This window comes from Sabethes cyaneus, chromosome 2 (assembly GCF_943734655.1).
Source record: "Sabethes cyaneus chromosome 2, idSabCyanKW18_F2, whole genome shotgun sequence".
In the NCBI taxonomy this organism is placed as follows: Eukaryota; Metazoa; Arthropoda; class Insecta; order Diptera; family Culicidae; genus Sabethes; species Sabethes cyaneus.
The window spans coordinates 87,978,671-87,991,480 of NC_071354.1; the positions used below are offsets into that span (position 1 = coordinate 87,978,671).

Genomic DNA, 12,810 nt, shown 5'->3' on the forward strand with positions numbered 1-12,810 from the left:
TTTAGTTGGACGACTTTGGGTGTTTTGTTTGGCCTTGATAGCTTCTGCATAGCTTTCATACGGTGTCGGAAACGAGTCCATGTTTTGTAAGATGCTGTATCCGTTTGTTGTTTCTATTTTGCACTGTTGCATCGCTTCTTGATATGTAATGTTTTTCTTTGCCATTAATGTCTTTATATTTTTTTGTTTGTTACGTTCTGGACATGAATAGTCTGTTGTTTTGTGTTGCCCTTTGCAGTGCGCGCATTTCGTTTCATTGGCACAATCTCCTTCGTGTTTTTCTGCGCAATTTGAACACCTGGGTGTTGATGTCTTGCAATTTTTTGTTATATGACCATAGCGGAGACATTTTTCACATAGGACAACTCTAGTGATGAACGGGTCAACTCGAGTCAGTACCCTGAAAACTCTTATAATGTTAGGGAGGACATTATTTCTGAAAACAATGCCGACTTTTCTTGTGGGTATTTTGTCACCATCTGAATCTCTGCGAGTCATTCGAAAAAGTTCCAATATTTCGACATCGGAATCGATATTTTGGTGCAGCTCATCCATTTTCATGTCTTCGGGAATTCCGTTAATGACACCTTTCACGGATAGATAGCCCTTGGGTATATATGCTTTTAGCTGTTTCAAAGATAAGTTTTGGCAATTGACCAGTCTGTTTGCTTCCTTCCACTCATCCACGTAGACGGTAACCTTGGCAAAAGCCGCCTTTTTTATATCCAACACTGTTTTAGTGAAACCATTCTGCTGTAATACTCTGCCTACGGCAATTTTGTTGATTCCGATTCGTCTGTCGCTTGTAGCGGGTTCGTGAATTTTTTCGACTGTAACCTTAAAAGGCCCAACATCTGTTGGCTTGTAATAATAAATTTCTCGCACGTGTCTGGCATCTCCTGTCTTTTCGTGGTATCCGCCATTTTGTTGATCCATCGGCACTCCTATAGGAGTGCCGTTTTCGACGCTCATACTCTTTGGATCGCAGATGAGAATCCGTAATGCACTTCGAGAGATTAATTTAGCTTCCTTCTTTTAATAAAGGACACTTATTTCAATTTTCAACACCTTCCCAATTTGTAACTTTTTTATACAACCAACGATTCGATAGCGTCCGTACTCCTTAAGAATCTGGCTGAGAATGGTCTGACTGAAATGATGACAAACAAAATGTAAAACAGAGATGCCAGATCGCCAAATATTTAAAAGAAACGGTCCAGTTTCTGATATTTAATACCCAAAAACCGAAAGCAACGCATTCGTCTTGGAAATAGTTTGAATTGAACTCTAATTTGCAATAAAGTCTACTATAAATATTTTTGCGTTTGCTGATATCAACGATATTAAGCATTAGGGCATTAGGGATTTGAAATGACAAATTCTATTTTTATTTAATTTAAACAAGCCCCTGGCAGACAACCATGTTCTCGCCGCCAACATCTCGTGTGTGCGAAAATGAGATAGCAATTCAGCACTGCGTTTCACTCAACTGCCAGCAGTCTGATTTGGGCCCGCTGTCAAATTTTGAGCCCCGGACTTGCTGTCGCTGACGTTTACTGCAACTCGATATAGAGATGTCAATGGTGTGAATTTAAATTAATTAGCTCAGCATATCTGGCATTCCTTGCTGATAGCTTTCGTCGCTTTCATCCAAAGTAAATTGATATATACCAGGTATGTGACCATCGAGGGTTGCATTACACTGTAAAAAATCAACACGTTTAAGTGAAGTGGATTCCACTTAGATCTGTGCTATAAGATACACCATATCAGATTCAAATGGAATACACTTGAAAGTGAAGTAGTGTGCTACACCAGATATCTTCAAGAAGGATACTCGGTTTTAACGTGTCATCCATTTGAAAATCAAAGTGCTACATCAGACATCTTCAAGAAGGATACTCGGGTTTAACGTGTCATCCATTTGAAAATCAAAGTGCCTAACATTTGTTTTTCAATCGTATCATATGAGATGTTAAATGTTTTGTTGAATGAAATTTGAATGAATTTCATATTGGATTTGATATGACTTTGCATATTAGAATCAGATGCTGTAATATGAGGCCTACTTTAGGCAAAAAGGGGTGCGTTTCTTTCGTATGAATTAAGCATAGTTTTACATTTATAAATTTAATATATCCGTTTATGATACATACCCAATAACTTTACGAAAGTTAAAATCGAACAAAGTCACAAAAATGTTATATATAAACTCAATTGAATGCAATGAAAGCATAAAGTTCCAGTGAGAAACTCCCGATTTCTTTCTTTTCGACGACTCATACCTAGAGCATAGATTTACAGTTGCTGTGCTCCTTCATAACCTAGTAATAAAAAATTAAAAGTCAAATTACTTTACATCAAAACAATTTAGTTGCAACTTAATCTCACCTGCTGAGCGAATTCGAGTAGGTTTTCACCACGGGGTTGAAGTGCCCTGTTCCTACTTCAGTCGTCCAGCTCGGAACTCGTGCTGTTCAAAGCTTAGGTCTAGGTTATCTTTCTAGATTTACGTCAAGTTGAAACTGTAATCATACGATACTTCGGGATGCTCCATAACTTGGAAAGTTGAAATACAGATAGTGTGTGTCGGGTTAAAACAAGAACGGGTGGCTATGCTTGAAATTCTCGCACCATTCTGATATACTGCCACTGGCAGGCTAAAGTATAATCTCTTGCCGCCCGGAATAAGATTCTTGCCTTTCGATGACGTGAATATTTGACTGATGGCGCGCTTTCCGGGAAGTTATAGGACTTTCTTAATGGTGCAGTTGCTGCCGGTAGTATTGATATGTGTGCTTGAAATGGGAAAGCTGGAGAAAACAATAGAAATGCCGCACGTTAGCCATGTTTATCTAGGCACCAGGCTTCTTTAGTTTCTTGAGTATAATCACTAGTTTGGTTAAACCGGAAGTTTCTGGACAAGACTATCCAAACTGCGAATTTGGTCCTCTAGGGACTATAATATTCGAAACTACACTGCACAACTTATTTTTTGACGGACTCTGATTTGAGGCCCTGCTGCTATCGACTAAAGTATTTCCAGTGGCCATCGATTGCAGTTGCAGAAGATGGTGATGAGCCGAAATTTTACGAATTTTATCTGCGAGCGATGACAACGAAAGTTTCCAGTATACCAGGAGAGATGTCTACGATGCCGAAGATACGCTGCTTTCGTTACTAAATTTGGAATGCTCACTTATCAGACAGGCATTCTATAGCGTTTACTACTTGATGTACGTCGGCAGGATTATTATTCACGCGATGTAATGATGTACAAAATGTAATATCGTTGGCAGGCTGTTCAGTTAGATTGGTTTTGTCTCTTTAACTTAATCTGCTCCAATTGATTAGCCAGTTCATCTACTTGAGGATCAGGTTTAGTGGTGGCGTCCGATACTAGTGGAGTAGATTTGAAACTTTCGGTTGATTTCTTATACTTTATAAAAATTTCCTTTTTTTTGCCATACCTACAAATTAAAAGCTTAAAATCATCTTAAGTTTTAAAAATCTGAACATATAAAAAATAGATAAAACTAGTCTACAAACTTGTTTCATAATTATTATTTAAAATTCTTATTTCTAGTTAACGATTTTTCGATGGAGATTATTTTGAGTAATCTTTCAATAAAATTAATGTTGTTTCTTTGCCCGTAACAATAAACGAATGATTGTGGATTAAGCATAAGCATAAAAATAGGATAGTTTTTACTCCGTTATCGACCAGAACTGATGAAAATAGCAAAATGATTGTTGGAAAAAGCGTGCTTGGGACATCAGTACGCAATTCCCCATTGTGCAGCTTTATCCGATCCTTGCATGCTGATCAAAACCGAAGCCGACCATGTCTGGACGCGGGTTCTGGTGGGATGGGAAGTTCAATAGTACTAAAGACCAGGAAAACTTCTGCATCTCCACAAGCATTTTAAAAAATCTGAGGGGTTGTTCACAAGACACAAGACAGCATGAGTCCTTATTCCCCTACCACAGAGGTAAGGGGTCTCAAACCATCATAAAATAAATTTATGCCTCCAAAATCCCCACCAATGTTCGTGATCGTAGTTAGGGTAGTCCGCTTACTAACGGGACTGGCTTCTTCACGCAGTAAAATAAAACGAGATGTCCGGAGACAACCATCCGCCAGCGGCGTTGGCTACTAGTGCACTGAAGGGGTCTTAGTACACCATAGAAGAAATTCCTGCCTCCTAGAACCCCTACATGCCAAATTTGGTTCCATTTGCTTGAATATTTCTCGAGGTATGATAAAATTTGTATTTTATTTATATTGGATCTCCCTTCTTAAATGTAGGGGTCCTATAATTCAACATAGGAAAAAATCCTGCCTCCAAAACCCCCGCATGCCAAATTTGATTCCATTTGCTTGATTAATTCTCGAGTTATGAGGAAATTTGTATTTCATTTATATGGTAGCCCCTTCTTAAAGGGGAGAGAAGTCATAATTCGTCATAGAAAAATTCCTGTCTCCAAAAACCCCCACATGCCAAATTTGGTTCCATTTGCTAAATTAGTTCTCGAGTTATACAGAGATTTGTATTTCGTTTGTATGGGACCCCTACCCCCCCTCCCCCTTAGGGACTCTAACTATCATAATAATATTTCAAGGCCCCAAAACTCCTACATGCAAATTTTCACGGCGATCGGTTCAATAGTTTCTGAGTCTATATGGAACATACGGACAGACAGAAATCTATTTTTATAGGTATAGATTTCAAACCTTTCAAAAATCTACGTTATATCGATGTAAAAGTTTTGTTATATTGAGTTACGTTACGTTGTGTCGAAGTTGCTTTAAATCGAGATTGCTTCATATCGAGGTATTGCTGTACATGCATTAATATATTTCAAAGTTATACTTGTCGTAATCGCGCCAGTCACATACTCTATACAAACTCTATAAAAAATATCATGGACACGCAAACAAAGTATATCATCTTCCAACGTTCACCCTGACTAATAGTAGCTCAGAGTTTTTAAGAATAGAACTATATTTGTTCAAAATTGAACATGATGTCTTAAAATCATGGCTGGCAAAGGGTGAACATGTGCATTCCATAACCTCTGTTCATCACCTCCTATTCCTACCTCCACGATACGCTGGGATACGCAACTTCGGTTGTCGTATGCTAACAGGAAAGGGGGCACAGTGGCTCCCGCCCACATTAAGATGGCAGCCCCATCAGCGGGATAAGGACCTTAGGTTAACAGCCTACTGTACCAGAACATAAAAAAGTTACTGAAAATGAAACAAGAAATCATCTCTCTGGATTATTGGCAACGACCTTTAGCATGAAAACACGGACACAAATCGGAACATGGTATATACTGACCCTTGCCCAGCAGGGCAAGCTGGCTCAACTTGCAAGGGAAGCTAGCCGCCTGAAGCTTGAAATCCTGGGGCTGAGCGAGGTCCGCTGGCCGGGTACTGGCGAACACAGGACATCATCCGGGCAAGTCTTGCTCTACTCTGGCATACGAGGTGAAAATGCTACTCGAGAAAGAGGACTTGGATTCCTACTGAGCCCAGGGGCACATGCGGCCTGATGAAGTGGGAACCGATAAATGAGCGAATAATCGTTGCCAGATTCAGAACACGGGTTAGGAACCTTACGGCAATCCAATGCTATGCGCCAACAGATGCTGCCGACCTGCAGGAGAAAGAGAGTTTTTACAGCCAGCTGAACAGCGTGGTTGAGAAAATCCCGAAGGGGGACATCCAAATTCACATGGGCGACTTCAACGCGAAGATTGGCTCAAACAACGCGGACCTTGAACGCGTCATGGGACGCCATGGCCTAGGAGAGATGAGCGAAAACGGAGAGCTGTTTACAGAATTCTGTGGTAATAACGACATGGTCATTGGTGGATCGCTCTTCCCCCATAGACCAGTACATAAAGTCACGTGGGTTTCCCGCGACGGACGAACAGAAAACCAAATCGACCACATCTGCATCAGCCGGAAATGGAGAAGGAGCCTTCTTGATGTACGCAACAAACGCAGCGCTGACATTGCATCCGACCATCATCTTGTTATCGCTGAGATACGTCTGCGCGTCGCACGTGTCCAACGACGGGAGGAAAAAGTTGGATGCCGCTACGACGTCCGCCGATTGGAGAATCCTGAGGTGAAAAGGGCCTTTGTCGAACAACTTGAATCTCGAGCCTCGGAGTTGCCGTTGCCGGAGTTGCCGGAGTTCACGACCAGTGATGAAACCCTCGGCAAAGCGCACAGCGGGCGGAGGGAGTGGATCTCGGATGAAACTTGGAGGAAGATCGACGAGCGGAGAGAGGCGAAAGCCGGCATTGAGCGAGCGCGGACCAGATTGGCTAAGACAGCTGCCCGTCAACGGTACGCCGAACTGGAGAGGGCTGTTAAACGTGCTTGTAGGCGGGACAAGAGAGCCTGGACTAACTCCCTAGCCGAACAAGGAGAAACCGCCGCTGCCAATGGTGATATCCGTTTGTTGTACGATATTTCTCACCGCCTTAGTGGTGCCAGGATGAATACAAAGATGCCGCTGAACGACAGAGCTGGTCAGCTATCGACTGACCGAACAGAACAGCTTAAGCGATGGACTGAACATTTTGAACAACTCTTCCGAGTTTCAAATGTCAGAGACCAACAAAACCAGCAGCGTATGACGCCTACAGTTCGTCGAATAAATCGCGTGATCTCGGAGGCGCTATCGCTGGATGAAATTGTAGCAGCCATCAAGAGTATGAAATCCAATAGAGCGCCAGGGATAGATCGTATTTCAGCCGAAATGCTCAAAGCTGACCCATCTTTGTCAGCCCAGATGATGCATCAGCTTTTCAGCAATATTTGGGAAACCGCAACTTTTCCGGTGGACTGGATGCAGGGCATATTGGTCAAAGTCCCTAAGAAAGGAGACCTAACGGAATGCGGTAACTGGCATGGCATCACGTTGCTCTGTATTACTCTCAAAGTACTCTGTAAGGTAATCCTCAACCGGATCCAGGAGAAGATCGACGCTACTCTCCGGCGGCAGCAAGCTGGATTCCGTGCTGGCCGATCATGTGTAGACCATATCACAACGCTCCGCATTATATTGGAGCAGATCAACGAATTCCAGGACTCTTCTGCTGGTGTTCGTTGACTTCGAAAAGGCGTTCGACCGACTCAATCACGAAAACATCTGGGGCGCACTTAGGCGTAGAGGAGTTCCAGATAAGCTAGTCCATCTCATCGAGGCTCAGTACGGTACGGTTTTGCACGACGGCGTCTTGTCCGACCCCATAAGGGTTACTGCTGGCGTGAGACAGGGCTGCATTTTATCACCGCTTCTGTTTCTCATCGTTATGGATGAGATATTAGTTGGAGCAATTGACAGTAGACCAAATCGAGGATTGCCTTGGAATCCTCTAACGATGGAGCAGCTAAATGACCTCGACCTAGCCGACGACATTGTCTTGCTCGCACAACGCCGAAACGATATGCAGAGCAAGTTAGACGACCTCTCTGAGAGCTCTCAGGCAGCAGGTCTCACAGTCAATGTAGCGAAAACTAAGTCTATGGTAGTGAACACTGACAATTCTACCAACTTCACAGTAGCGGGACAACAAGTTGAGCAGGTAGACGCCTTTCAATATCTTGGTAGCCAAACAACGCCCGATGGTGGTACCAAGACTGATATAGCCACACGGATCAGGAAGGCCAGGGGTGCCTTTGCAGGTCTGCGAAACATTTGGCGCTCAAACCAGATCACTCTACGTACGAAAACCCGAATCTTTAATTCAAACGTTAAATCCGTACTGCTGTATGCCTGCGAAACGTGGTGCGTCTCAGCGGAGACAACGCAAAAACTGCAGGTATTCATTAACCGGTGCCTGCGATACATTATTCGTGCCTGGTGGCCTGATAATTGGATATCCAATGAGGAACTCCATCGTCGGTGTCATCAACGACCGATAGCCACAGAAATTCGTGAACGTAGGTGGAAGTGGATCGGACACACCTTGAGGAAAGGAGCGAACGAGATTTGCAGAGCAGCACTCGACTGGAATCCACAAGGACAGCGTAGAAGAGGCAGACCCAGAGGCTCATGGCGACGGAGCTTAGCCAACGACATCCGGGCTGTAGACGAGAACCTGTCCTGGCGACAGGTAAAAGCCATGGCGGGTAACCGTCAGCAGTGGAGATCTCTGATTTCATCCCTTTGTTCTGCCGGACAGGCGGACATAAACACATAAGTAAGTAAGTAAGTCTTAAAATCATGTCTTAAAGTCCACGAATCAACAAATACTCATAAATAGATATAGAAGACCATCAAAGGTGGGCAGGCAAAGCCAAATTTAGATATAAATATATAGATACTAGCCGACCCGACAAACTTCGTTTGCCACAAATTAAACTGTGTTGTACATAAATCGTGAATCTCGGATAACCTTTGTCACAATCTCGAGTTTTGCAAGTTTCTGGGGAGTTCATGGGTATTTTAATATACAAATTTTCCTCACAGTAAAGCAGAAAACAACTCCCCCCATTAAATAAAATGATAAAATAAAGGGGATAGCATTTAAATATTCGCCATCATTACAAACCATTTCGCCGAATACCATTTTGCGGAACACCAATTCTCGGTTGACCATAACGCGGAATATAGAGTTTCGCCGGATACCATTTCGCGAAAAACCTTACGCGAGATGTACCATTTCCCAGAAAATCTTTTCGTAGAAAGTACCATTTCGCAGGGTTGACCCAACTGAAGGAAAGTAATAGAGGCAGGGCTTGAAAAGGGATCGCAAGTTGAATGTGACTGCCGTGAATGCGAACTTTCCGCATTCAAACTCCGCTTTTTGAACGATCATTTGACTGTTTTTTGAATCCAGTCAATCTCCCGCTTGCGCTGCTGCCGTCTTACAATTCATGCGGCATCTCAGCAAAAGCAACCAGTCGATCTCCCGTTTTGCTTTGCGCTTTGAGAATATAAACTGCAAACTGACTGGAAGCATACGGTGACGTATTTTTTCGTTTCTCTTTTTGTCTCCAAATCGGCTGCTCACAGTAATAGTTTGTCACCCGGACGTCGGTCCGACGCAAGCAAAATATTCGTTTGTATTGGACGGAGTCCGACCGACTTCTTCCATGCACATGTAGTGGTTGTTTTTTTGTAGTATTGAATCATACGATTGTGCGGTTGCTTTCGTTAGCGTGGTGATTGCCAATCATTTGACTGTTTTGCAGTCATTCGCTGCTCCAAACGGTAAGGCAACTTGATCGAAACAAAAATGTCAACAAATTTTAGAGCGCGGTCGTTCTGCTGCGTGCGATCGGCGTTTGACTGAGCAAACTGCCAGTTGTGTTATACATAGCGTTCGTATTCCACCTCTAAACGGACGGTGTGAACTTGAATGCGCGTTGGTGTGACTGCGGTAGAAAACAAGGATCGGTCGAAGCCCTGAATAGAGGTCAGTAAAAATAAATAAAATAAATAAACCTATGAGGAAATTTGTATTTCATTTGGATGGGAGTCCATCCCTCCTAAAAAGGGAGAGGGGTCCTAATTCATCATAGAAAAAATACATGCCTCCAAAAACACCCACATGCTAAATATGGTTCCATTTGATTAATTAATTCTCGAGTTATGAGCAAATTTGTATTTCATGTGTATGGGAGACCCCCTCCTAAAGTAGGGAGAGGTTTCAATTCACGATAGAAAAAATTCTTGTCTCCAAAAACACCCACATGTAAAATTTTGTTCCATTTGCTTCATTAGTTCTCGAGTTATGCAGAAATTTGTGTTTCATTTGTATGGGAGCCTCCCATCCTAAAAAGGTAAGGGGTCCTAATTCATCATAGAAAAAATTCATGCCTCCAAAAACATCCACATGCCAAATATGGTTCCATTTGATTAATTAGTTCTCGAGTTATGAGGAAATTTGTATTTCATTTGTATGAGAGTCCCCCCTCCTAAAGTGAGGAGGGGTCCCAATTCATCATAGAAAAAAATTTTGTCTCCTAAAACAACCACATGCCAAATTTGGTTCCATTTGCTTGATTAGTTCTCGAGTTATGAGGAAATTTGTATTTCATTTGCATATGAGCCACCCCTTCTAAAGTGGGGAGGGGTCCCAATTCATCATAGAAAAAAAATTTGTCTCCAAAAACACCCACATGCCAAATTTGATTCCATTTGCTTGATTAGTTCTCGAGTTATGAGGAAATTTGTATTTCATTTGTATGGAAGCCCCCCCTCTTAAAAGTGAGAGGAGTCATAATTTTCCTTCTAAAGTGGGGAGGGGTCCCAATTTACCATAGCATAAATTCTTGTCACCAAAAACACCCACATGTCAAATTTTGTTCTATTTGCTTGATTAGTTCTCGAGTTATGCAGAAATTTGTATTTCATTTGTATGGGAGCCCCCCCTCTTAGTGGGGTGAGGGGTCTCTAACCATCACTAAAACCTTTCCTGGCCCCAAAAACCTCTACATGCAAATTTTCACGCCGATTGGTTCAGTAGTTTTTGATTCTATAAGGAACATACGGACAGACAGACAGACAGAAATCCTTCTTTATAGGTATAGATTTAGATGTTCTATTTCCGAAACTTGACTTTTACCAGTTGTCACAGACTGTAACAGTCGGGTCTAATCTCGGGCCTAATCCAGATTCGATCATGCGATCGGAATGTTGGCCCAGTATCGTATCCCGAAGAATACTGGGAAGTGGATAGGATTTGGTTTTAATTTACTGTGAGCCCAGCGCGCATATCTACTTAAAGACATCTGCACCACAGACAACGTGCAAGCATGCCCAAGAATCCGCAGCAAATTTACTGGGCCCTCCTGGTCGCTTTAAATTATTATACAACTTCTTGATAATAGTCAATTGATTGATGTCTACACGCAAAATAATCCACATGTCCTGTCCATGTGAAAAATCACATAAATTTCTCTACAGGGAGTTACGTGACTTTCCGTTATTATTTCAGTTATTTCAGACGTTATTGGATAATACAATAACATTTATCTGATTTCCACGTAAATGAACGCATACGAATGCAAACAACGTGGAATTCACGTAAATAGCACGGGAAAAGTTGGATGGAAAATATTCACATAGATTTTCCCGTAATTTAGACGTGAAAATTATTTTGAGTCAATAAATTATATGCTTAAAGCGAGTTTTTTAATTACAAGTTGTTGATGTGTTTGGAAACTATTCACCTATACCGTGCAAGCACCATATTCAAAATAGTGCCTAATTCTGAACAGTTGCAAATTTTTCATAAATATTAACAAAATTCCAGCTATTTGAACAATTTAATCACTACGTCTGATTATTTTCTGTTATTTAAATGGTTTAAATAGCTAGAGTTTTGTCAATATTTAAGAAAAATTTGCAACTGTTCAGAATTAGGCACTGTTTTGAATATGGTGCTTGCACGGTATATAAGAATGCAACTAAATACAAATATAATAAAATAAACTTTACAATTTTGTATCGGAGTAAGGAAACAAATAATCAAAGGCAGAATAAAATATAAAAATTACCTCGGTGCTGCCCTAATTATCCGAAAAACAGGAAACTTAGATTTTACCACGGTTGATTCCCGCGAGTCTTTGCCCAACACAATCGTTAGAGGTTCTATACTTTTGTTGCGGGTATTTTAAATAAGCAAAAAAATTGCACTCATTGCTTTAACAGATTGTAGCAATGATGGATAATAACGACGATCAACGAGTAGACGCTACTTTTTCCTCGGAATCAAGTGTTTATGCCAGAAGTGCATTAGCTAAAAATGTGATGAATGTTGCTGCTATTAGATCCAGATGATTTCGTTAATTGTCGACGTTCGTTCCCGGCCACCTTGTGGGTGTCCAAACTAAAACGTAACTCAAATTAGTCAGTAATAAATTTACGGCAATAAAAGTACCTTAAAAAACAATATCCGTAGACCAGAAATATTGCCCGCACCACATCAGTGTGAGGTATTTTTAGCACGTCCCTTCATCTCCTCCCAGCTGACTTTTGAGTTTCGGCACGGTATCGCGTAGGGAATCCTCGGTGGTTGCATTCCGTGCTCCTACCGCACCAGAGTGTCAATCGCGACAATAGCAATACCCTCAGTCCATTTTCCTTTTGGTCGAAGGCTGTCGCTAAAATACCACCAAAATCAAATTACGTTTAAATCTTAACTAAATTTACCTTTAAACCAGAAAATAAATACTCAGCGATGTTGCTACAAAATTGATGCCTTAAATATCGATGCTGACACGATGCTCTGGAAACAACATAAATCAGAATATAAATAGCAATATTCACAAATTGATCAACAGTTACCTCTCATCAGAAATCTGTAGCCAAATCTAAACTTTCCGCAGGCAGCAATACCAGACTTGTACAGTTCAGCCATATTGTTTGTGATTGACTCTGACCGAAATTATTACTCACGTTCGAACAAAGTGGCTCACACTTGAATATTATGTGCATCAGCATATAGCACGAATTCAAGTGTAAACACATTTGATTGTTCGGTGCCTTGCCATATCGAAATCATAAGCACTGTCACTTGAAGTGTGTAAGTGCCAAAGCACTTGAAAGTGATGTGGATTCCATTTGGAATTTGTAGTGATTTACAAGTGAAATTGAAGTGTTCACCATTATTGACTTTCAAGTGTAGGTGGCATTTGGATCGAACGTGCTGTTTTTTTACAGTGATAGTGTGTGTAGAAAGAAGAAGAAATAGTTCTGAAATATGGTGGAACTTGCATGAAAATTAAAACTAAATTAATTGTAATTAATGAATGCAGCTATATTATTCCAGACA

General features: G+C 41.4%; 1 long non-coding RNA gene across 1 annotated transcript; it reads right to left on the reverse strand.

The window, feature by feature from the left end:
* Window positions 1-2,145: 2,145 nt before the first annotated feature.
* LOC128737581 (uncharacterized) lies at window positions 2,146-11,859 on the reverse strand. The gene is made up of 3 exons (XR_008412038.1): window positions 11,534-11,859; window positions 2,392-3,470; window positions 2,146-2,324 (listed from the first exon to the last, which is right to left on the reverse strand). It is a non-coding gene; the product is annotated as an uncharacterized LOC128737581 (long non-coding RNA).
* Window positions 11,860-12,810: the final 951 nt, after the last annotated feature.